The 27372-nt window shown below is 40.0% G+C and overlaps 1 long non-coding RNA gene across 2 annotated transcripts in view; it reads left to right on the plus strand.

Annotated features, from left to right (window-relative positions):
* LOC138921192 (uncharacterized) overlaps nucleotides 1-27372 on the plus strand; it is a 189458-nt gene that overhangs the window by 152328 nt on the left and 9758 nt on the right. For both annotated transcript variants that reach the window (XR_011433551.1, XR_011433552.1), the window contains one exon: nucleotides 26816-27011. This is a non-coding gene — a long non-coding RNA (uncharacterized lncRNA). The remainder of the gene's footprint in view (nucleotides 1-26815; nucleotides 27012-27372) is intronic.

A 27372-nucleotide genomic window follows, 5' to 3' on the forward strand; every position in this document is an offset into this window, starting at 1 on the left:
AATGAAGTCTTCAAGATTTAAGGAAAATTCACCTGGTAGTTGGAAAATCAGAGCAATAAGGAGCAGCTAGACTCCCTTTTGAATCTTTTCTCAAGCTAATTGCCACCTATTCAAACTCTCAGTGAAAACATTCTAAAAGAAAGTAACATCCAAAAGGAGTGTTCATTGAATCCCAGTAAAATTCCTCCTCCCCACCATTGCTATCTACATATGCTGGTTGTGAATGAGCTATGAAAGAAACAAATCAGGCATTGAAAACGTAACCCCCAGCCCTCCCATTTCTCCCTATCAAGTCCATCACAGACCCTTTAGTCAATCACGACACCCTTTCCCACATTTCAGACAGTTAACACCAATTGATCAAATTTTAAAAGAAAGTTGAAGTCTACCTGCTGTCCTGAAACCTGGGTTTTCAGACAAGGATAACAAAATCCCCCAAATAAGGACATAGCTATGTCATATCTGCCTACTCATGGTATCAAAGAGTTGGAAAAGAGCCTAGAGATCTGTTTTGCTCAAGCCCCTTGCTTTGCAGTGACCCACAGTGGGGCAATAGCCTGCCAAAACCTCCCAGTTCACAGTGGCAAAGCCCTGGCTGGGACCCAAGTCTCAAGACTCCAAGTCTGGGGCCTTCACCTGTTGTCTTCAATGGAGAGTGTAACATTTTTGTCTTATCCTACTCAAGCATCTCTCCATTCACGTATTGTGATTTCATAATTTGAAAAACCCAGAAGACGGAGCAAAGTAAAGGTCAGGAGTTAAGTGATTTTTCTGGTTGTCAAGATGAATTGATGAGCAGTAGATGGTAGAAGCTTAAACAAGAAAAGGATATCAGAACCCAGCAACTAAACAAGGATTTGTTTCTTTCTTAACTGTGTCAGAATTTCCAGAATGTGGATAAATCGTCCTCCTTTTGAGTCCTTGGGTTGTCTTTTCAGGGGTGGAGATTTGGGAAAGAAGAGAGGACTGGGGGTGAAGGAGCTGTGGAGGCAGAGACTGGATTATTTATTTTTCATATTTGCTACCTTCTCTTACATTGACTACTTACCCAATGCAAATACCGAGAATGATCCAGTATATGCCAAACGGATGACACTATTTTTTGCATCTGATAGCAGTTTGCCAGAGGAAATCAACTGTAAACAGGTCTTTAGGCTGACAAGCCAAGACTCCTCACAGAATTGACTCAGCGGTTATTTTGTCCAAGGTACATAGAGCAAGTTTGCTAAGTCTGGGTCATTCTGATAAATTCTTGAAAACAGGGACCCCAGACTGCAAGGGGAGAACATCAAAGATCTCCTAGGGCTGTAACTAAGAGTTGGCAACTGGCCTATGTCCTCACTTCACTCCAGCCTGGGGCCTGCAGCAAAAGGAAGCTTGCTAGGCAGAAGTCCTGCTCTGCCTTCTTTGAGGCCATCTGCTCAGCTGTGGTTCCCCTGAAGAATCAGAGCTTCTCAATTTGAAAAAATCTCAGTAGATCATGTAGTCCAGCCCTCACTCCAGGGAGGTAAATTAATATTGTCATTAATGAGACTTTACTACAGGCTTTTATGTGGAGAGAAGAAGGATCAGAGGACTGAGTGAGTGTGCAAAGAGCTCCCCGGAGGACCCAATGGGAACAGGAAGTGACTCCCTAGCTCAGGTAGGGAAAAAATAGGATACAATAAGACAGTAGCCCTCAAACTTTTGCATGCGCCAGAATCACCTGGAGAGCTTATCAAACACAGATCACTGGACTTTACCCCTAGAGCCTCTAATGCTAATAGGCCTGGAACTCAAGAATTTGCCATTTCCGACAAGTTCCCAGGTGATGCTGATACTCCTGGTCCAGAAACCACACTTGGCGGACTTTTGTAACAAGCAAAAAGAGGACAAAGAAGATAACAACTGCCCAAAGTCATCCAGTTCCCCCTGCCTTCTGGAGACCTGGAAGAGGGGGTTGGTGAGTAGGCATTTTCCGTAGTTATATTGATGGATGTTAGTCTTTCTGTCCATTACGTACCATATGTGGATTTAGCAAGGATGCTGAGTAAGGAAGGGCCTGTGCTAGCTGGTATAGGCCACAGAAATAATTCCCTTGGCAAATTCACTTAAAAAGATACAAAAAGATAAAGCTAGGTGCCACATGCAGATGACGTGGCTGAGCCCTAGAAAGAAGGGGGGACATCCTTGTGTCTGGAGATCTGTTGAATTGGGATGGGAGTGGGGTAAAGATGAGAGAAGGAGATCTCAGTCTCCTTTTTGCCCTCCTCCTTCACTGTAGTGCCAAGTATGTGACAGATTATAAATTATAATGTGTTTTGCTTTTCCAATTATGTTAACTTTTATTCGTATTTAGGAGACCCTACAGTGTGGGAGAAAGAGCCCTAGACCAGGAGTTGACAGGGCCCAATTCTGGCTCACTATGGTCAGTTTTGTGATGTGGGCAAACTGCCTTAGCTCTCTGTGTCCCAGCTTCTTCCTCTGTAAACGGAAATAATAATGTTTGCCCTACAATTCTGCTGAACTTCTTGAGGGTCCAGTGAGATCAGGTGCAAAGGCACTTTACAAGAATATAAAGTGTTATAGAATCAGAAGAAATCATTATTCATTCAACAAAATTGTATTGAGCGTCAACAACGTGCTGGGCTCTGGGAGTATCATGACGAACAAAATAAACAAGGTTCTTGCCTCTTTTGGGGAAAAGAGGAAACAATAGACTTTCTCTTCAGTCAATTTTTCTTCCCTCCCTCCCTCGCCTCCCCATCTTGCCACTACTGAGAAGACTTGTAATGGGACCAGCAGAGTTAATAGGTGTAGCTTTCCTGGAAGAGTCTTCAGGTGTCCTTCATGCCCGCTTCAGGACATTACATATTCCCATCTTTAAGCACAAAATGACAGATGAAGGAAAGGAGGCAATGAGCCAGTAAGGCTGTTGGAGAAGGTTTTGCAGTAGAGTCACTGGGTCCCAAATTTTTACTCAATGGATGCCCTTGGGGGAGGTATTGAAAACCCTTATGGCCCCATTTTTATCTGTAATATGGAGATACGTCAGGGATAAGATTCAACAGTACTGGCTGTCTAAACATTGAAATACTTCTGTACCAGTTGGTAAAAATTCCTGCCACTCAAGTGTCCGCCATCCTTGCTACTCTGGGCATCTGGGCCCCACCCAGTCCTGGGACCCCAGACTTTTCCACACTCAGTAACTAGGAGGTAATGTCTGGTCCAGTGGGTCTCTCTCATACCCAGTTCCAGTACAAACTTCATATCATTTCTGATTGGTTGGTAGCTGTGCCAAACCAATTGTCAAATATTTTTGTCCATCACTTGAATATCACCTGTCTATACAGTTTTGGTGAAGATCACATAATGAACTCAATAAGCAAATGTCTCAAATGCTACTGCAAGAGGATGCTCAATGCAATTTTGCTTGCTCCTGGGCAAAAGCAGATTTCTTAGTGATGAGTAGTGGTCAGAGGTGGGCAGAAAGGAAGGGAAGACAAGAAGTTGGTTGAGAAGAAGCAGAGAGTGAGAATATTATAAGTAGGTGGGGAGACACACTTCCCTCTGGAACTGGGATGTGCTTAGCAAGTGCCTTCTTGGAGTCCAATGAGAAAGCAAGAGTCCTGACAAAGGGCTTGGAGTTCCTTGAATGGAGCACAAAGTGTTATTGTTATATTATAACAGCTCTTGCCCACATTGCTAATTTATTCCATTCTAATCTCCTCTTCACTGGGGAGACGAAAGTCTGAGCGTTTCTCCCTTGCACAGCCCTGCAACCTGCTACTGGGAGAATAGTTTCCTTGTTTCCCTGAGACTCCTCTCACATTTGTACTTTCCTGGCAAACCTGCTGAGAGGTATCAGAGTCACCAGGCACACCCCGGAACATTGATATGTTTGGAATTTAATCAAACGTCCCACAAAATGGGACTATTTACCTTACCCTGGAAGCACTCACTTTAAAAATATTTAAAAGCTATCAAAATACAAATTATTAAGACTCTGCCCTTCATAATGAGCTTTTTAGGATTTACGTATTTTGATATACACCTCACTGCCCAAGAAACAAGGTCAGGCATTCCCTGATTCTGACATGTCAGCACAGTGAGTGGTGAGAAGATGGCTGGGGTCCAATCTCCTGTGTCCAAGAAGTGACACTTCTTTGCCTTGCTCCTTGGCGTCTCTTTTCCTGCAGGAGGGGCCCCTGGAAGAGCATCTCACAGCAGCCTCATGTGGCATGGTCTTAATGCCCAGAATTACCAAGCTAAGTGCTCCAACCCTGTGGCTTTGAAGGCTGGTTGTGAGCAGTCACGGGTCTAAAAGTCAAGACCCACAGAAACCTGAGGATCAAGGAGCCCAGAGAGAAAAATCCTTTGGGGCTTACCAGTCCCTTAATTCCTCACTTATTATTCCCACTGTGTCCCCTGACTCCACCCTAGGGGTTATATTAATGCTTCCCCATGATTCTCAAACTCTCAGACCCATCTACCCCACCTGACTCTCAAAAAGGCCCCTGGCACACCCACTTGATTGAGAAGATCCAACTTCCCCACTCACCACCTCAAAGCTTTGTTCTTATCCACTCTGGTTTCCTCTCCTTTGGTGTCAAGGGTTTATCCTCCTTGCTGAATCAAATGCTTCCTCCCCTATGTTGATGATCAAATATCACCCAATGATCTCACGTAATTTCTCCTCTCTCCAGCAATCTCATCCTTTCTAACAGGAAGGACCCTCAGTCTTTCCTAGCTTGTAAAATCAACACAAATACCCTCTTAACACCCTCAAGCTAGCACACCACCCTCTCCTTTCCTTCCTCATTAGAATTCTTGAATTCGTAGTCTACACTGGCTGGCTCCCTATTCTCCATCCCTCTCATTCCTTACACCCTTGCAATCTGACTTACGCCCAAATGACATGATTGAAATAGTTTTATAATAATTGGTGAAATAATGTTTCACCTTTGACTCTCAAATCATCTGAGTCAGGTTTGCATTCCCAAGATTCTTTTCCTCTGCTCCTTTCTTTCTTTCCTCCCCTTCTCTTCCTTCCCATCCTCTTCTCTCTCTCAACAGTCCCACCCACTGCCATGGTCTCAGCCACTACCTCTTATCTCTATAGAACTGACTCCCACATCCTTTCCTCTAGACCGCTCTTGCCTCCTGGATTCCAGTAACAATCTGCTGGACTTCTCTTTTTGTACGTCATGCTGGCGTCTCAGCAGAGTTCTCAATAACCAAAATTATTCTTTTCTCCTTGACACCTATTCAGCCTTCTGGCCTCTTGATTTTTGTAAATGGAACAAATATTACCTTAGTCATGCAAACTGAAAATATTTGACACTTTGCTCCACCTTACCCCATTTATTTAACTCACTTTTTATGTTTGGCTGTTTTCTGAAATGTCTCTTGTCTCCACTCCCTTTTTTGTGTTGCAATTGTTAGCACCCAAATTTACACATTCTTTTCTTCTTGTCTGGACTCCTGCAACAGCCTGTTAGGTGGCTATCTCTTTGATTTCATGTCCTCTTTTCCTATTTGTGTTATACACCTCAGCCAAATATCTCTTCCTGAAGCCCACTTCCATTGAAAAGCTTTCATGGTTTCTCCTCTCTGCTAAGTTAAATTTGGACTCTTTAAAATGCCATCCAAGGCTTTCCATATGTTGACCCTAAAAGATCTTTTCAGGCTTGATTCTCAGTACTGTCCTATAATATACCTGTAATATTCTAGTCAGATGAGATGACACAATTTCCGTTATGCCCAGTGATTTCCAATTTAAGTCCCTTTTTTTAATTTTCTTTCTTTCACTCAGCACTTCCAAAAGCACTTTTGTTCAAATCCTGTAGAATCCAGCCCATTTCTGAATCCCTACAAAACTTATTTTGAGTTTCTGTATGTTCCTGAACATTATCAGCTTAATATCGCCTATTTTGAGAGCCTGATTTCTCTACTTCTCTCCTCTCCAGTTTCTAAGACTTTGGGGGACAAAGAATATATCATAGACCTCTTTAGAATCTTGTGCAGCTTCTGGGCCAGAACCTTCTACATGATCTGTCCCAATATATATTTGCTGAATGTTGAATGAAAAAAATCATCACCTTCTTAAAAACTTTATAATCTATTTCTTATATTGTGTTTTGGAAAGGTTTTAACATTTTTCTTGTATTTATTTTTTATTTTAATTAATGACTAGAAAATACTAGAAACTGGTCACCTCACATAAACATTCTCACAACAAACTCATTTCTGCACAAAGATTACCATTCTCACCAACATTGTTAGAGTGATTGTGAATTCTTATTTAAATAATTTCATGGAAAAAGAAAATAAATATCTGATTTCAATGCACTCAGAAGCTTCTGGGCCATGATGTTATAGAATCAGTACTTATCTTTAAAAAAGAAAAATGCCCAAAGCTTTGTCATAATGAGACAGCCAAGCTACTAAGTACAAAGTCCCTTAAACTATCTCCCAATACCAAACCCTCTTCACCTACAGTCTGTCTGTGAGAGGATTTAAGAAAGAGAAATAACAGAAGGAGATACATCTGACCACAGAATCTTCAGAGGGTCCCCTGCGGGTCTTTGCCTAATTTTTCATGACTCTCTATATCAAAAAAAAAAAAAAAAAAAAATTAGGCTTAATCAACTACCTGGATATTGTCTCTCTAAATTAAAGAAAAAATGAAATATTTGGAAAATACCCTCAATAACTAACAAAAAAGAGTTGGTAATTGAGTGCAAGGACCACGTGTCAATACCTTGTTTGTTTCTCCCACAGGACTCAATCCAGTTCTGAGCACATAGTGAATGACCACTGAGTCCTCCTCAATTGATTATAGATAGTTGATTTGTTTTTAAGGAATTCTTTTGGAAACTTTCCTTGATCCCTCAACTCAGGAGAAAGCTGACAACATGTGTAGACCAAACCTCGATATAGAGCCATGTATTGGCTGAGAACTAACCACACAAAATATTACCAAACACTTGATTGTTGACAAAATTCAAGATTGTTAAATGAGAAAAAGTGTGGTTGGTAGAGGAGATCCAAGTCTTTTAAAATAATGGGATTTTTTTACACCGTGTGTGTGTGTTTCCAGATGCATTTGTGTGTACTTTTGCTCTCGCTGCAGAATGGAAACAAGCAGTTTCTGTATCCATTTGTATCTCATTTGGGGCGATTGGAGCCTTCTTCAACTGGTAGACTCCTCTAGCCATCTTGGACCATTTCTGTGCCATAGGCAAAGTCTTCTTTTTCCCAAACTTTATTTTGAAGCGAGTTCAAGGAAATTCAAAACAGCAGGGTTGGGTGAAAAAAATAAGAAGTCTTTTGTTCAGCATGTACAGTTTGAATCGTGTCAGGAAATATTGCTACTTCCATCCCATTACACTTCACTTTGGAGGAACAATTTTTTTTTTTTAACGAAGTCAGGAGAACTCTAAGTCAGGAGGCTGTCCATAGCTGAGTCTCATGGACAGATGGCCGGCTCAGACACATAACAAAGGGTCTGTTGTGATGTTGCCAGTTCTATTTCATGAAATCTTTTTTGGTATAAACTGGAGAAAGCACTTTGTTCAGTTAAAGATTTTTTTTTTTCCTGCCAGTTGTCTTTGCCAAGGTCAATGTTTCTATTACATGGGGAAGTATACACTCCCTCTGGTGGCTGATTTAACACATTTTTCTTTACCAAAAGACCCACAGATCTCCATAATTAGAATGTCCTAGTGTGATGTACATTCATTTAACAAATATTTACTGAGTTCTTATTATGTGTCAACCAACGTACTAAGAAATTGGAGTTGGAAAGTCCAGGTCTTGCTCCAGGCCTGCTACATACTAACTAACCATTGGACCTGTTCACACAGCAGCCACTTAACCTCTCCGTGCTTCATTTTCTCAACAATGACATGCATATCTGCACTGCTTATCTGAAGGCACAATATCAAAGATCCAAAAAGATAAAGAACAGCAAGAGTGATCATATGTTGTAAATGAGATGAGGTCACTCCAATGCTTAAAATAATTTAATGTCTTCCTGTCACCCTTAGAATAAAATCCAACCCTTTTCATGGATTCAAAGACCCAGCATGATCCAACCTCTGCCTCCTTGTCAACCTCCTCTCACCTCGTTCTCCCTCTGGAGAATCTCACACCTCGATACTGGCCAACTTTCATTTCCTTGAAAGCGCGATTTCTCCCTGAAGCTCTTCATTGTACTTTCTCCTCTTCCTGGTAAACTGTTTCTTCTACTCTTCACCTACCTAAACTCTTATTTATCCTCATTTTAAAAGCCACTTTCTCAGAAATTCCTTTGTTAACCACCAAGTCTAAAATTGGTTCCCTTTATTATTTTCTTTCATAGAAACTTATTTTCCTTTACAGCATTTACCCCATACAGAAATGTATTTATTTGTTTTTTGATTTTTTTTATTGTCTATCTTCCCCACTAGAATGAAAGCTCCATGAAGACAGGTCCCATGACTGTATAGTTCACTACTATATACCTTGTACCTGTAAATGATGTCAGTTAGAATTTTGGGAATGTATGAATGCATGAAACCTATGAAGTGTTATAGAAATGTGAATTTATTATTACAGAAAAATAAAATAATATGTAATATCTAAGAAAAAAAGGAGGAAATGCAGTTTGAGAAAGAAGAAGTCAGTGTGTTTAACAAGTATCATTGGGATATGGATTTTAAAATGATTTTAATTATGTAGTCAATTATGATAACGTCCTTATTTCATGACTATTTAATTAAACAGAATTATAGAATTTTATAATCTAAATCCTCAGTTTTCAAATGATAAAACTGGGCTCCAGAGATGTGAAGTGATATGTCTAAGGTCATAGAGAGGCAGAAACAGAATTAGAATGCGTGCCTCTAGCCACTAACTCTTGATCTAGAATTCTCTTCACTACGTTGTGCTTATTCATGGATACCATTATTACAAGACCTCATTTATTAAAGCTTGATAGGTTTATTAAACTCCTGTATTAATTCTAGGCCAGAGTGACTATAAACAAGTTGCTTAATATTTACCGAGCATCCTTCATCCTGACCACCTGGAGCTAAAATAGGCATATATCTTAGCTCAACTCCTTCTTTCCTTCCTTTCTTCCTTCCTCCCTTCCTTCCTTCCTCGCTCCCATCCATCCTCCCTTCCTCCCTCCCTTCCTTCCTTCCTCCTCCCTTCCTCCCTTTCTTCTTTTTTACTTTTCCCTTACTAAGGGCATTTTGTCATCCTTTGTGCTCAGAGGGTCTTTTCCATGTGGAAACTTATGGTCTTCAGTTCTGGGAAATTTTCTTGAATTATTTCTTTTCCTCTATTTCCTATGTTTAAATTTTTTGTAACACTGCTTTCCCCTAAAACTCTTATATTGAATTTTTCATTTCTGCTATCATAACTTTAATTAACAATATCTCTTTATTATTCTTTGTTTCTTTTTAAAACAAACTGATCTTGTTTCAAAGGTACAATATACTTTCCTAACTTTCTGAGAAAACAAATGGCTCTATTTTTGAAATTATTTTTTTCTTTGCACTTTTTTGTCTTTATGCTCCTTTCCCCCAATTAGTATATTTTAGCCACTGTCCTTCATGTTGAGGCTTTCCTCAAGTGTTTGGTGATTCTTGGATGTCCATTTTTATTTAAGAGAAGATAAAGATGCCAGATAAGGTATGGAACACTCAGCTAAACATGAATATTGTTTAAACAACAAATACATTTTTAGTATAAGTATATCCTAAATATTGCATTTTTATTTGCTGAATCTGGCCATCTTAAGAGAGGAGCACAGAGCAGCTGAAGAAAGATCTGTGTGCATGGATAGTGACTCCTGGGTATTACTAAGGTGGTCTGGCTGGGCCACTTCATTAGAGGATGCCTGACCATCAGTGTCTTTAAGTCTTTACTGTTGGGTTGATCAGAGTCCCTAGACCAGAATTGTTCAGTCTTCAACCCAGGGGCTAAAAGCATGGCTGTCAGTGTTTCAGAAGCCAAGTTGGGACAGGAGATTGGGGGTTCTCATCATTCAGAATGTGTACTTTTAATGAATCTCTCTGTTATCAGTAGAGCATCCTTGCCCTCAGTAATGCCTGGCATCCCTCTGTCCAGGATCTTTCTGATACAGCCTCTCTGGAGAGTCAGTCTTCAGTCTTCTGCCAGGAGGGTGAGGAAATTACTTCTCAAACAGACTGTTAGCAAATCCTATATCAGCTTCAGATGCATGTCCACTTTCAGGGCTATTTCTTGCTGTCAATTTCTGAGCTTTTGGGGGGTTTTGCAGTGCAAATCAGGTTGCTTCTGGGCTTTCCCTACTGTCAACTTAAATTTCAGCTTCATGAGTCTGCTAAACCAGTTACCACTCAGCCATCTGTTTTCTATCTTCCAAAATATTGTTGTTGTTGTTTTCCTTCTCATTCTTTTTGTCCTTATGGGTTAATGTCTTTAAAATCAATCCCTTTACTGTCTTTTTAGTGGGTTTTGGAGATAGAGTGTAATGTAAAGCATATGTTAAATCTGCCATCTTTAACTAGAAGCACAGCCATGAATTTTCAAAATGACTACAGGAGAGTCATTTAATTGCTCTTTTCTCGATTTTCTTTTTTGCAAAATGAGAAGGCCGAGACTCATGATTGTTGATGGATCTGACATAAAATTTTATGATTGGGTAATCTCCTGCATTATCATTCTTAGCTGAGCCCATCAGGTTACAACTTCCTAAACCTTCAAAACAAATTCTGTGTCCAATCTTTTAAGGAATAGACAAAGACATGGTCTACATTTTCAATTATACTGAGCCTCCCAACTCTGCCACTTGCCATTATGGGAACTTCTCTGAAGCAAAGATTTCTCTGAAGAGTCTTTGCCCTCAAATGGAGACAATAATGTCAACTTCTCTCAGAAGGCTGCTGAAATGAGCAGGTGAGTTAATCCCCTGAAAAGTGCTTCACGCATGGAAATTTGCTATGCAGATGTTAGTTGATGTTCTTATTTTGGAGATTATGCATCTTCTCAGCACAATAGTTCTTGGCCTTTCTAAATTCCTTCTGTTGGGGAATCATAGTATTGACATTTAATTGCCTGCACTTATTATAATTAGTGCTACTAGGCCCTGCAGGTTGCCAGTAAATCTGTTCTTATGAAGCATTGTGATCTCAAAGACATTAATGATACTATTAATAAGGGCCACTCAATTGAAAAACCACTAATGTGTTAGGTAATATACTAAGTGTTTTGCTCATATCATCTTTAATCTTTACAACCTTGTAAGCAAGTTGTATTGAACCCATTTTATAGATAAGGAAATTGAGGCCCACCAAAGTTAAGAGATTTGGTAAAGTTCACTCAGTAAATAGCAGGGTTGGGATTCAAACGAGGTCTATCTGGCACCAAACCCATGCATACTCTTTTCCTTATGTCATAATGCCTTCTTAACTTTTTAAGAATTGCTAATTTCTCTTATCACGTTGAGGCTTGAACGTGAACAAGCTAAGATGGTAGCTATAACTTGGCTCCGTCTAGTCTCCATTCTGGCATCCCCACAGTTGATTCTAAGCTCTGACCATGAGAGTCCATTGGTCGTCCTTTCTCATGCCTCCCTGCGTTTGCTCCTGCTAGTTCTCTCCATTGAGCATCATCTCTCCCTTTCTCTGTTCAGTGACTGTCTCCTCACTGCCTGGGCCTCCATCAAAGACCAACCTCTTTGTGAAGCTTTTCTTTACATTCAGTGGAATGAATAAATACATGCATCACATATTCTTGTAGGTTTCTACCTCTTCAGGCTTCTTTCAATGGATTGATGATGCCCCAATCCCTTTGAGAAAAACCAGTAAGACTTGAACAGAGCTCTGAGTGACTCCCTTATGGCCAAAGCCTCAAGAAAGAATCAGTGGAGTTTTCTCCCCTCCTCATACTTCATCTTCTTGTTTCAAATTTTGACCCAAGCCAAGGATCTCATTTAAGGTTTTAGATTGAAATCTTCAAAAGAAAATATTTATAAAAGGAAAAGCATAACACATGAAGTCATTGGTAGAATTATACACAGTTTTAGAAGTGAAGCAGTTGGGTGTAGCTTTGGAACTAAAGATTTTGGAAGCTTAGAATACTAAACCTGTGTGAGACTTCAAAGAACAACCAGAGATGAAAGAGTTAAGGGCAAGAACCTGCTTTTGAAATTTGTGATCTTAGGTAAGTTATTTAACTTCTCTGTGTACCAGATTCCTTATCTCATAGCTGGGAATAATAATAATACTTCCCACAAAGGTTATGACATGAAGAGTAAACGAGTTAATTCATGAAAAATGCTTCGTACAATACCCAGCAGGCAGTCAGTGCAGAGAGTTACTTTCCTGAGGTCATCCAACAAGCTAATGTCAGAAAACGGAATTCTCACTCCCCATCCTGTTTTTCAGGGAAGTTTTGTTTAACAACAGATTATAATAAACACTCTCAACATGATGATATTTGAGTCCGAGAGTGTGTGTTTGCTTCTAGAACTGCTTCATATTTATTTACTCCTATTTCTTTCTCTTCTGGTTTTATAATTTTAGCTCCTTAGGTACAATGCCCTTCGATAGATTTCTGAGCTACTACAACAGAATATATGATATATATCCTTTTTAAAATTGTTATAATCTTAACTTTACAGAAAAAAAGCAGCACCTGATGCTAGAAGTCAAACATGTGTGTCTATTTTTAGCTGAAAAATGCAAACAGAATTACCAAAGTATTAAAAACCTTCACAAATAGCTGTAGATGGAGTTATTAAAGTAGACAGTGGCAATGATGCCACTGAAAGTAACGTAGTTGTGAGAGCTTAAAATTTAGCATCTTTTTGTTTTTGAAATTAGACCACTATATAAAGACACAGACTCAAGTTATTCAGAACTTGCAGAGTCAGAAACAGAGGAAAGTTTGCCTCTTGTTCCTTTTATATTATGAGTGCAAGATTAATTCATGAAATTTTGTCATGGGTTAGGGAGATGAGGCCATTCCTCCCATCATTTTCTTCTATCCTGGCTGGGGGCTTAGGAGAGATTCACAGTAGAGGGAATAAGGATTAGGGGGCTAACTGTATTATGAGAAAAAGCATGTAATTCGAAGAGGTCATCAGGAAATCATTTCCCAAGGAGGGCCCTTGTCTTTGAAATCCTTTCTCACTCCTGGTCTAACAAAGCCCTAGTTCATTGAACCTCAAAGGATGATCTTAAGCAGCTGGTTTTGGCTGGCCAGCTTTGATGGCTGGGGTGTTTGAACTGCAGTGGGGGGTTAAAATGGTCTATTTCAGTTTAATTATTTGTGTATCTGCTCAGGATTCCTCTCAAGGAAGAATGGACTTCATCCTGTGGGAAATGAACATCTCTCTGTGAGTAATAGAGGGTCTTAGGCAAAACAAAATCACTTTTTCAAGAGCTCAAGTTGATCTTTTGGTCAATTAGTTCCTCCTTGAACTTGGTGCTTCTGTGGTCCATCTGGTTTGAGTGAGGAGAATCTGCACTTTTGTGTCTCTGTGCCTTTTATTTTCTGCAATCTAGAAGATCTCTCCACACCTTTACACGTTCCCAAATCCTGCTCCTTCTCCAAGAATTCCCTTCTGTAATCTTCCCAAATCATTAGACTTCAAAATTCAAAATTGAAATAGGATTTTAACGTCCCTCTGGTGTCCTGGGGAGGAGCTGAGGGACCAATGCCCTCTGGACTTGGCTTCATTTCAGAGAAGATTGTTGAGACTATATCACAGGCTGGAATTTTGTGATTTGACCCTATCTTCAAGGAGAAGAGTTAATTTTCTTCTACAGTATACCCTGTCCTTTCTGAACTGAAGAGTTGCTCAATAGATCCCTCCACTGGAAAATAAATTCCATGAAGGCAAGGACTTGTCTAGTTTATTGTTATATTATCAGTCCTAGGACAGTGTCTGGCATATTGTGGGTTCTCATTCATTTAAATGAGTAAATGAACGAGACAGGGTATCAGTCAGGGTAGGCTGGGTTGTGCTGCAATAACAAGCAACCTTGAAATCTTAGTAGTCTCATTCTTATGCATTGCAGGTCAGCTGGGAGCTCTGCTCCACACCTCCTCACTTGGGAATCCAGGCTGACAAAGCAGCCACCATCTTGAATCACTGGTTAGAGGAAAAGAGAATCCTAGGTGTTCCAAATAGCAGTAGAATATTCTGGCCCGGAAGTGATGCACGACCATTTCACTTAGAACTCATGGCCCTCCCCAAACCATGGAGGTGTGTTTGCAGTCTTAACTACGTGCTACAAAAGTATTGATAGCAATAATAACTACTACACTGAGAGCAGCAAGGCTTCAATTGAAGTGGTTTAGGCGATCTTGTCTATTATTACAATTTTAGTGAGGCTATGAGGCAGCTGCATTTCTCAGACTGACTTTTAAACTAATAAATCAATCACTTTAAACAAGCGTAATATCACCCCAAGGGGATGAAAACTGGTTCTTAGAGTGGGAAAACATTTATATCTTTTAGCCTTCCTAAGGGCCACTCAACACAAACAGATAGTATATTTGCAGTATTTAAATGTCATAGAGGGGGCAATTAAGAAAAAATGTCTACCCAGTCTCCTTAGGGAGCAATAATGAAAAAAGATTGAGAAACACTACTTTAAACTGATGAAAGGTGAACTTAAATCTGGACTTCTTGTTGCTGGTGGTGTTTGATGGGACTTATGGCCCTCTGGGGCATATGGACGGTTTCTTCTGGTAGTGAAGAGATGATGTCTCCACTTTATGGAAATAATCCCTTCCTTCGCTGTATCTGCTGTGCTCTAAAATGCCTTCGTACCTGTAGGTATAGAAGGCCTACAGATAGAACATTCCGAACATTAGTAACACTGCTGATATTGGCATTAGTATATAATAATATTATAAAATTAGTAGTAATTTTATAGTCAAGGCAAATTTCACCCCACTGGACCACCATTTCGGATAACCAATGCCAAATCAGATGGATTCTGTGCTAAATAATGAACTGCCTGATATTCTTGCTCTGATATTTTTGGTCATGTGAGTTTGGAAATTTAAGTCTCAGACTCACATTAGGTAGCTAAACATTTGCTGACTTCTGGAGGAAGACCTTATTATAAGTAGAAGGTCAGAAAAGCAAAAGATCCTTTTCTTATCTCTTAGTAAACCTGGGTTACAATGTTTGCTCCCTGTGTTTCAATTGTTGCCTGAGCACTTACTTATTCACCAAGAGATCATCTTCAGGTTGGGTAGTTTCTTTGTGCTTTGGTTTCCTCACAGTTAAATGTGAATAATAATAATACCCACCTCATAAGGTAGTTGCAAGGATTAAACGAAGTAATGTTTATAAGCGTTTTGAACAGTGCCTGCCTGGTGTATAGTAAGTCCCAGATAAATACCAGTTATTGGTAGCTATATTACATTATTCTTCTTATTATTCCTCATACATGGTCCTCAGTCTTTGTTATAAGTTGAAGCTCTCTCTTTCTGCAGCTCACTTTCTCCTAGGAGCTTCCAGAGATTTCGTTAGGGATGCGTGTGGAACTCAGTCAACTCCAAACGGAAGTCACTGGATGAGACTTTAGGGAAAACTATTTCAAAGAACGGTACCCAGAAAGCATGGTTCTTCGGCGTTTAGTTCTTTCTAGCTTCTACTTACCAAGTGAAATGCAGATGGACTTTATTCCTGTTGGTGCAGCAGCCATCTTGTGACCATGAGGCAAAAACCACAATACCATTACTTTAAGGGTAGGGCAGGAGAAGGCTAGAAAGAAGTTAAATCCATGACAGCATTGTTGGACAACTACATCACTCTAGAAAAATTTCCTCCTGGCTTCTTGATGTGTGAAAGAAGCAACTGCTTCTGTGTTGAAGCCACTGTTTTCTGTTGCTTGTGGCAGAGAGAAAGCATTTTAAGTTGATCCACTATTTTTACCAACATGAAAGTGTTTGTGTAAATCTGAATGCTTTATAAAAATGAATGGAAAATGGAAAAATATATATGTTTATAAACTACTGGTAAGAGGCATATTCTGGAATTTAGTAGGAGTGAAATAAGTTTTTGAATTTCTTTGCTCCAAAATTATAAAACACAAGGGTCACTCCATATGATACTAAGCAAATAACCATTCTCCCTTTTTATTATTATTATTTTAAATTTTATTTACTTTATTTTTACAGCATGATTGAGATGTAATTGATATATAACACTGTGTAAGTTTAAGGTATACAGTGTAATGATTTGAGATATGTATATATTGCAAAATGATTACCACAATAAGGTTAGTTAAGACATCTATCACCTCACATAGTAACAATTTGTGTGTGTGTGTGTGTGTGTGTGGTGAGAACATTTAAGATCTACTCTCTTAGCAACCTTAAAATATACAATAAAGTGTTGTTAATTATAGTTCCCATGCTATACATTACATCCCCAGAAATTATTCATCTTAAAACTGGAAGTTTGTACCCACTGACCATCTTCACGTATTTCCCTCCCCCTTATCTTACCCCTGAAAACCACCAATCTTTTCTCTGTTCATAAGTTGTTTTCTTTTTAAGGGCCAGCCTGGTGGCATAGTGGCTAATTTCACACGCTTTGCTTCAGTGGCCCAGGGTGTGTGAGTTCAGATCTTGGGTGCCCACATGCTGCTCATCAAGCCATGCTGTGGTAGCATCTCACATACAAAATAGAGTAAGACTGGCACAGATGTTAGCTCACCAACAATCTTCTTCAAGCAAAAAGAGGAAGATTGGCAACAGATATTAGCTCAGGGCCAATATTTCTCACCAAAAAAAAGAAAAAGTCGTGTTTTTTAGATTCCACATATGAGTGAAATCATACAGTATTTGTCTTTGTCTGACTTATTTCACCTAGAACAATGTCCTCAAGATCCATTTGTATTGTTGCAAATGGCAGAATTTCCTTCTTTTTTATGGCTGAATAATATTCCACTGTATATATATATATATATATATATGTATATACACCACCACATATTCTTTATCCATTCATCTGTTGATAGGCACATAGCTTGTTTCCATGTCTCGGCCCTTGTAAGTAATGCTGCAATGAACATGGGAGAGCAGATATCTCTTTGAGGTAGTGATTTCACTTCCTTCAGATACATAAACAGAAGTGGCATTGCTGTGTCAAATGGTGGTTCCATTTTTAATTTTTGAGGAACCTCCATGCTGTTTTTCATATGGCTGTATGAAATTTACATTCCCACCAACAGTGCACAAGGGTTCCCTTTTCTGCACAGCTTCACTAGCATTTGTTATCTCTTGTCTTTTTGATAATAGCCATTCTAACAGGTATGAGGTGATCTCTCATTGTGGTTTTGATTTACATTTCCCTAATGAGATGCCAACAAATTGGATAACCTAGAATAAATGGATAAATTTCTACAAAAATGCAACCTGCCAAAATTGAATCATGAAAAAATAGAAAATCTGAGCAGACCGTAACAAGTAAGGAGATTGAATCAGTAATCAAAATTCACCCCAAAAGAAAAGCCCAGGACCAGATAGTTTACCTGGTGAATTCTGCCAAACCCCATTTAAAGAAGAATTAATGTCAATCCTTCTCAAACTATTCCAAAAAATTGAATAGGAGGGAACACACCCAAACTCGTTTTACAAGGGCTGCATTACCTTGATCCCAAAGCCAGATAAAGACACTATAAGAAAAGAAAACTACAGGCCAGTATTCTTGAGGAATGTAAATCCAAACTTTAAAAAATATATATATGAGGAAACTGAATTGATCAGCACATTAAAAGGATCATACATCATGATCAAGTGGGATTCATCCCTGGGATGCAAGGATGGTTCAACATAACAAATTGATAAACATGATACATCACATTAATGGAATGAAAGGTAAAAATCATATGATCATCTCAATAGATGCGGAAAAAGCATTTGACAAAATTCCACATTTATTCATGATAAAAACTCTCAACCATTGGAAGTAGAAGGAACATACCTCAACATAAGAGAGGTCATATACGATAATTTATTGCTAACATCCTACTCAATGATGAAAGGCTGAAAGCTTTTCATCTAAGATCAAGAACAACACAAGGATGCCCACTCTCACCACTCCTATTTAACATAGTCCTGGAAGTTCTAGCCAGAGTAACCAGGAAGAAAAAGAAATAAAAAGCATCCAAACTGGAAAGAAAAATAAAATTGTCTTTGTTTACAGATGACATGATCTTTTACATAGAAAATCTTAAAGACTCTACTAAAAAACTAATAAAGGAATTCAGTAAAGTTTCAGGATTCAAAATCAACATACAAAAATCAGTTGTGATTCTATTTGTCAAAAATGAATTATCTGAAAAAGAAATAAAGAAAACAAATCCATTGACAATAGCACCAAAAACAACCAACCACTTAGGAATAAATTTAACCAAGGAGGTGAAAGATCTGTACACTGGAAACTGTAAGACGTTGATGAAAGAAATTGAAGAAGATGCAAATCCTTGACCTCCAGCTCACAGTGCAGTTGTAAGGGAGGTTGAAGAGATGCAATCTGGTTTCCGTACTGGGATGTAGGCTTTACCTCCCATGAAGACTTCTACAGGGAAGGGCATTTTCCAAACATTACAAGAGATTTTAAATATTAGCCAGCCAAAAAGAATGATTCTCCACAGCTAAACAGCAGAGTCAGAATTCAAACCCAGATCTCTCTAACAATAAAGTCCATACTTTTAACCACCATACTGAAAGGCTCATAATTTGTAGAAGGAATCTAGCTTCACAATTTTTAAGATAACAGGGTTCCCATCTGGGGAATCCAGAGAGACGAAAACACTATTGTATGTATTTGTAAGTCATCTTTCCCCTTTATTCTCTTTAGAGGTTTCTTCAAGGATTTGATGGCATTCCCATGGGGTGGGTTGACCAAAAGGGGGCTTTATTTTCTTTAACAGCTGTGTTGACAGCTGTATAAATTGTAATAAGAAAGTCGCATATCTGTTGGGAAGGGTACATTCCTAGGACAGGCGGATGTAATGGCATGAAATGAGCTTTGGCAGTGGAATCATTATGAAAGCATCCTTGTTCACCTCCCCTTACTCCTCCAGCAGGTTTTCACAGAAATGGTGAGTCTTGGCTGAACTGTTCAGTTGTTTCTGCACTTGCTTACTCGTCCACCCTTCATTCTTTGAGGAGACGTGGCAAATCTGGTTGAAGAGACCCTAGGCCACCTTGTTTTTACTGGGTGGAGTCACTGTCAAAAGTCCTAGATCCCACTCTGTTTCTTACTGATGTTGTAGCAAGAACTCCCAGCCTCTGCCCGGTGTTTCTTCTCTCCATGTGGAGAGCACAGAGGCCTCGGGGAATCACCAGCCTCTTCCGACTACTCTTTCCTCGGGTTGGCTGGCAGATAAGGTGGGCTTGTCAGTGTCTGGAAATGTAGGCTTTAGGACCACCTGTAGACCTACTTCTCGCTATAGGGGGGTCTCCAGGTTGGGATTTAGAGAGAGTAGAAAGCTTCATTTTGTGTTCTCCAATGCCTTTTGCCAAATGATCTCAATTTCCACTTTATTAGGTCATTGATAAAGTTGATATTTTGATTCTCATTTAGCTATTGGAGGATAAATTAGTCTTGGACTGAGGAAACTTCAGAGTCAGGACCCTTGGGTTCAAATATATCTACTTAAGGCATTTGGCAAGTCACCCAGCCTCAGTTCCCCCAACTATGAAGTCGTGGTAATAATATCTGCCTCACAGACATGTTGTCACAGTAAAGACCAAAAAAGATTCCATTTGTTAAATGTGTCATCTGGCCATGCCCATAGTAGGTCACCAACCATGTGAACTGAAAAGGAATTTTTGAAAAGATAGAGACTATTCACCTTTTAAAACAAAAATAGCTCATTGAAAGGGGTAAAAGAGAAAATCAGTGTAGGTTCTAATTTGGTAGTATTTGGGGAAGGAATTTTATTGAATTGTATGCCATTTTTTCCTCCATAATAGGAGCAATTATTTATTGAGGACTTACTCTGTACCAAATATTTTACCAACATTATCATATGTAACTCTCACATCAAACCTCTTAATTCAGTGCTATTACAAGCAATCCCAATTTACAGATGAGAAAACTGAAGCTTAGAGAAGTGAAGTAGTAAGTGGCAGGGCTGGGGTTGAAGCTTGGGTCTATCTGGCTCCAGAATCAGTACTGTTCTCTCCTTGGGTACAGAGGAAATTTGGCTCAGACTCCCCCATCACATGATTGCACAACCCCAAATGGTGGAGTGGGAATGAATAAGAGTTCACTTTCCCTGTGAGCAGTGCATCAGAATTCAAACCCACGGCTGTAAGCTGCGATACCACAATCTGCGATACTAAGCAATAATGCTCTTATCCTGGGTTCTGTGTCACTTGTCTGCATGGGTAGAATGTGTTCCAAATTCTGGCACTGAGGTCAGTAAGAGAACGATGAGATGGGACACTAACACTCAGGCCGTCTGGCTATGAAGTGACCCCCACCCCACATCAGGACACCTTGGTTTGTGAATTCATCTCAGTTGGCTACGTAAGTGGTAGTGAAAGTGGTCAGGGCCCTGGATTCATTTGGAAAGTACTGTTATCTAGGTTTTCCCCCTCTGCTGACGGTGATACCTATTCTGGGGCAAAGTTCTGTTGAATAAGCAGGCTGTGTTTCAAGGCAGCCGTCCAGCTCAAAAACAGTCCATTTATTCAGAATCTGATCTCTTGGCAATGGAGGCTCTCAGCGTTATTGTTATTACAATATGTTCTAACTCTTTCTTCACAAAGCCAGGTAGGTTCCCAAGAAAAGAAATCACTGTGTTGGCATTGGATGTCGCTTCTAGTAGCAGTTTTCCTGGTACTGGCTACAGAAATTGAGTGGTAAGATGTACTCACACTAAAGGGATCCTGGCAGGGCTGTGTGGCTGGGGTGGAATAGGGAAAAGCGTGACCAAGGGGCCAGGCACAGGCCTGCCACAGACACTGCACAGCTATCACAATCATACAATGGTCCTGGGAGAGAAGGATCTGCAAGTCTAGGGAGGAATTGTGGGCCGTGTGTGTGTGTGTGTGTGCGTGTGAGGGTGTATGTGTGATGGAAATGTGCTCTCGTCAGACTCTCTAAAAGAGAGTCTAGACCCCAGAGTTAATCTGATGAAGGATTTAAACCCCTTGTAGTGTTGCCTATCTCTTATATTTCTCCTTAAGTTCTGACTTCAAACTTTCAGTGTCTTAAGATCTGAGTTCATTACATTGGTAATTGAGGATAATGCCAATATCAATTAATTCATGGTCATTCATTCAATTTATTGGAAATTATTGATCAAGCGTTTATCATGCAAGACAGTCTGCCAGATATTGCAGGGCAGGGCCATCATACACAACCTGCCCGACCATCCATGGCCTTCCTGCTGGAGGGGGTACCAACCTATAAACAAAGTGTAGTATCTGCCCTCAAGAGACTTAGAGTCCAGGGCCTAGATAGGACTTAAATGGCAGCGGGAGGAGTGAAAGATTCATTTCAGCTGAGAGGTTGTGACATTTGATTTGGGTGTTAAGATGGACATAGGACCAGGACACATGGAATGTAGGAGGAGGAGATGGCCTTTGAAAGAGAGAACAGTGTGACAAGTTGTAAAGGGACAGGAACTAGCTGGCTGTCTATTGAAGCAAAATGTATGCGAAGAAAAGTAGTAAGAAATAAGGTTGGAGACAGATTGAGACCTTGAATTCCAAGTTGAGTTTATATTTCTCTCTGTAGGAAGTTGTGTGAGTGAGCACTGTGGTCAGAGAATGTTTCAGGTAAATTAATCTGGTAGGAACATCAGGAAGAAAAGAGACTGGAGTCAGGGAGACTGGGTAAACGTGTGTCATTTCACTGTCCTTATGTTCTTATTCACGTTCTCAATTTCGTACATTTTTATAACACTGGCGCCTTTTAAAGCAAACTGTTCATAGTGAGCTGAGCTTACGCATAAGCAATTGAATATAATTAAATTAAAATTAAAATAAGAGCATGTTTTTGTGATTTGGTTCAATCCCTTATGAGTGAATTTATATATAACTGACACTTCTTATCATGCCTGAACTTTTTAAAAAAGTAAACAATCAAAAAGAAATAGCACTTCAGTATTTGAGCAATTCCTAGCAACGCTGTTACAGGCCATTTGATTCGATGGTAACTCTCTGCTGCTTGTCAGCTACTGCCACCTGTTCGGGCTGAGTGGGAAACTGGCAGTGATGGCAGTTTCTCCCAACCTTGCTGTAGTTTCCTGGCAGGTGAGGGAGCTCCACCAGTGGGACATTCCTGGAGCTTGTCCTATTTCTTTCTCCTCTCCATGGAGGTGGAGTAAATAATCTGATTGCTGAGTCTGGGAGAGGAACTGGGTAAGTGTGGCTCAGCCAGTCTCTATCGCTGGCGAGAGCTGCCTGCAGGAACCACGTGCTCTGCTCTGTGCCTCCAGGCCATAAGTTTTCCCCCAGCAAGCCCCCACATGTGGAGACCTCTGGTATATATGCTTCTTGTCATAGGGTGAGTGAAGCAATCTAATTCTGGAGTTTAGTATTAGGAAGCCTATTTTCTTAGTGTTTCAGACAAAATTCTCAAATATAACAACAAAGGTGATATTTTGATTTTTTTTTTTTTGAGGAAGATTAGCCCTGAGCTAACATCTGCTGCCAATCCTCCTCTTTTTGCTGAAGAAGACTGGTCCTGAGCTAACATCCATGCCCATCTTCCTCTACTTTATGTGTGGGACACCTGCCACAGCATGGCTTGCCAAGCAGAGCATCCGTCCTCACCCAGGATCTGAACCAGAGAACCCCAGGCCACCAAAGTGGAACGTGCAAACTTAACCACTGCACCACAAGGCCGGCCCTGTTACTTGCTACTTGATTTCTTAATTGACTCAGAACTTGGACAGAGGAAGAAATATACTTCTGATTGAGCCTCTGTAACTTTAACAACATTGTGGGAGGCAGGGGAGGTGTCTAATTGTGTTTTCACAGAAAGTGGATGATATTCATATTTTTTACAAAAAGAGAATCTGTTTCTGGCTCCAAGTCCAAGGAAAAATGTCCTGTTTCTGCCAGATAGGGTCTGAAATGCACATCCTAGCCCAATGTCCCTGTGGAAAACGCCAGTTCCTGGAAGTAAATTTAGTCCTCAAAGAGAACTCAGCTTCCGAGTGTACCTGGGAAAGACAGAACCGCAGCCTCACACAGTCTTTCTCCCTAACAGCAAAGGTAGTAGTCAGCATTTTGCAGAAAAGAGCAACATCTTCTGTAGGAATCAGTTGACAGCAAAAAATGGTACTTCAAGTGATGCATAGGCAAGGATGTACTCCCCTTAGTAATTAGTACTAAATACCATGGTAGGCTGAATAAGGGTCTTCCAAAGATGTCCACGTCCTAATGCCCAGAACCTGTGGATATGCTACCTTAATAAAGGGCTTCTGCAGATGAGATTAAGTTAAGGATGTTGAGATGAAGAAATTACCTTGGATTATTCTGGTGGATCCAATGTAATCACAAAGTCATTACAAGAGGGAGGCAAGAGGGTGACAATCAGGGGAAGAGATGTGATGACAAAAGCAGAGGTCAGAGTGTCAGAGAGAGATTTGAAGATGCTATGTTTCTGGCTTTGAAGATGGAGGAAGAGGCCATGAGCCAAAGAATGCAGGCAGCCTCTAGAAGGTGGAAGAGGCAAGGAAATTGATTCTTCCCTAAAGACTCCAGAAGAAAGCAGTTTGTTTGACACCTGACTTTAGCCCAGTGAGACTGATTTTCACCTTTTTCAGAACTACACAATAATAAATTTTTGTTTTTTAAGCCAATAAGTTTGTGTTAATTGTTACAGAATCAATAAGAAACTATTATAAGGACTCTGAGACAAGAGTTGAAGCCCTTATAGAATGCCATTTTCAAATTAATTTTTTAGTCAACCCTGTTTTGGATAAAATAGTCTGATTTACAACTCACAAATCCATGGAAGAATGGATATAGATTGGTTTGACTTTCCAGGCTGCCGCAAAATATTGGGTACCACACCATTTGTTTATGTACCAGCTGCTTTCGCACTGTAACAGCAGAGTTGAGTAGTTGCAACAGAGATCCTATGGCCCAGAAAAGCTAAAATATTCACTATCTGGCCCTTTACAGAAACAGTTTGCTGATCTGTGTGCTAGACGCTTAGACTATAAAGCTGTGCTCATCATTGTGCCTTCTCTCAAAGGTTTACAGACTAGGGTGAGGATGGCAAAGAAAACAACAACCCAGAATAGTGGAGAAATCTCTCTACTAATTGTGTGAAGCATGAGAATGAGATTATAAGGGAGGAAATGATTAGTTCTTTCTATGAAAGTTTTTAAAAAGGCTTTGAAGAGGAGATAAAATTTAAGTTGAACATCATAATGGGTAAGATTTTTCTCAGTAGATGGGAAAAAGGTATTTCAGATGAAGATTCAGTATGATCGAAGGAGACAGGAATGTATGCAGAAAGTAGGGGAATCACTCATTAGTTTCCCAATGCAGCTGTAGCATCTGGTGTGTGTGGGGAACAGAAGGAGTAAGTTAGGCGAGTGGTAGGTGGGGCCCAGAGAGAGAGAGAGAGAGAAACCCCAAAACCCTTAACTATGATGTGGGAATCCCCTTTCTATCTTGTAGCCTCAGCAAAGTTGCTGCAGCTTTCTGAATGACTCACTTTTTTACAACTGTTACTGTTATCTTTAACCATCTGAAGATGGGAAGTGTAGCAGGGGTGGATCCGGTCATGGTGACATTAGCCTCCTAATTTACGTCTTCGTAAAGATATTTTTATGGCAAAGTCAGGTTTTATAATTGGGAAATTATGAAAACTCCTCTGGAGTTGCTCGCCACTCGTTACAACAGGAATTCTATTTTTCAAAGCACAGTGTGGACAACAGAGAGAGAGAGTCCAAAGATAAGGCGAGAACGTCTTGAGACCCCTCCCTCATAGTCATATAAAAAGACAAGTATATGAATTTTGGAAAGAAGATGGGAAAGCCAATCATTTTTGTAGAAAGGGGTGTTCCAAGAACAGATTTTTCACCGGGAAAGCTGGGCAAATGGCCCCCGCACACACGTGGTGCACAGGAAAGATGCTCTCCTTTTCATCATTCTTTTGTCATTGAATTTGTCTTCTTGATTGCCCCTTCCTTGAACTTTAGACTCAAATGGGGGATGGATTCAGGCTCCATGATGCTCTCTTGAGAGAAGGAAGGTGAAGTGGCAAGTGCACTGGGAGAAGCTGAGAGAAACTCTGTTAGGGGCTCTAGAATCATAAACATAAAGACTTCATAATAATTCATAAAATTTCCACATATTGTATTTGACAGATTAATATAATTAATATGTTAATTAATATAATAATATTCACATTATTTCTAATAGTTTGCTTTTACCAATTGGTCCTGAATACAGTATTATCTTGTTAATAAATAATTGCAGCCCTGGATCTACTTCGTTGCCTACCTGTGTGGACTTCAACAAGTTCTTTTATCTATGAGTATTAGTTTCTTCATCTGTAAAGTAAGAAAGTTTGAAAATTGGCATGGTGGCATGGAAGAGTGTTGGATTTGAGGTTATGAGATTGGGCTTCCCAAGATAGCTCTAACTCAGTGGCCTCTAATTTGCTACTTATTTACTTCGTGATCCTGGGCAAATAGCCCCTCTGAACCACAGTTTTATATGGAAATCTTATAAAGCTACTAGGAAGAGTAAGTTAGGTAAAGGAGAATTATAAATTATCCAAGAAAGACTTCCATCTTCCTGCAAGGTTTGCAAAAAAAGAAAAGAAGGTTTGCAAGAAGGGGCCGGCCCGTGGCTGAGTGGTTAAGTTCGCGTGCTCCACTTTGGCGGCCCAGGGTTTCACCGGTTCAGATCCTGGGCACAGACAAGGTACCACTTATCAGGCCATACAGCGTTCCACATAGCACAACCAGAAGGACCCACAACTAGAATATGCAACTATGTACTGGGGAGTTTTGGGGAGAAAGAGAAGAAGGAGAGGAAGGAGAAGAGGAAGAAGAAGAAAAGGAAAATTGGCAGCAGATGTTAGCTCAGGTGCCAATCTTTTAAAAAAAAAGAATCAAGATGACTTTAGGGGCAGTCAGATGATCCCTTTTAGAGATGCTTAATCAATTGTCTTTAACATATCTCAAGAGCCTTAAACAGTCCTAACTCTTACCAAATAATCTCACTCTTGGAAACCATTCTTGAGAAAATAATATGATATTTAGAATTATTTTGTGAAAGCAAAAATTATAAATAATTTGAATGTTTAACTAAATAATTAAATAAGATAGGCTGCCCCTTTGTGAGTTATTTGGGGTTTTTGTGTTTTTTAAAGATTTTCCCTGAGCTAAGTTTTTTTGTTTCTTCTTCTCCCCAAAGCCCCCCAGTACGTAGTTGTATTTTCCAGTTGTAAGTCCTTCTAGTTGTGCTATGTGGGATGGAGCCTCAGCATGGCTTGATGAGTAGTGCTAGGTCCACACCCAGGATCCGAACTGGCAAAACCCTGGGCCGCTGAAGCACAGCATGTGAACTTAACTGTTCAGCCACGTGGCTGGCCCCTATGGGGTTATTTATATGAGTTTATTATTCTAAAGTGTCTGCTGGAGTCTCTTCCAAGTTGTCTTTAAAAACACAATGACAACTTCTACAATGTATTTAAAAATCACAACATTAATGTGTGGTATGTTTTTTCAAGGAAAAGAAATAAAACTTTATGGTGGTGTGCCTGGAGAAAAAAAATATGACATTGAACATGACTCTTGACATACAACCTAGTCCAGAATCTTTGCTAATTTTCCAGATTTTCTGGTCAGTGGAGTTGGAATGAGAAAAATCAATCAGTGCCCTACCAATGCATCATCCAGCAAGACTAAGAAATCCTCAACTACTGGGACAAGGTGGGAGAATATTTCATTTCTTTACCAGTGTCTGTCCTCTGGCTCAGTGACTCCCAGAACTTGACTCATCAGAAAACCAGGGATCCATGACTCAATGAGGTAAGTGCTATGTTTTGAGGAAGGCGTAGTTGTTTTCCTCTCTATCTGCTATGGACTATTTGAGTCTCCCCCAATATCATTTGTTGAAGCCATAAGAAGATGGTATTTGGAGGTGGACCTCTGGGGGGCATTTAGGTCATAAGGGTGGAACACTTGTAATGGGATTAGTGTTCTTATAAGAATAGACACAGAGTTTGCTTCCTCTCTCTGCTCTCCACTATGTGAGGATACACTAGCAAGATGGCCATCTATAAGCCAGGAAGCAGGTCCTCACCAGACACTGCTGGCACCTTGATCTTGGACTTCCCAGCCTCCAGAACTGTGAAAAATAAATGTTTGTTGTTTAAGCCACTAGTCTATG

The sequence above is a fragment of the Equus caballus genome, chromosome 28 (genome assembly GCF_041296265.1).
Source record: "Equus caballus isolate H_3958 breed thoroughbred chromosome 28, TB-T2T, whole genome shotgun sequence".
Taxonomy (NCBI): Eukaryota; Metazoa; Chordata; class Mammalia; order Perissodactyla; family Equidae; genus Equus; species Equus caballus.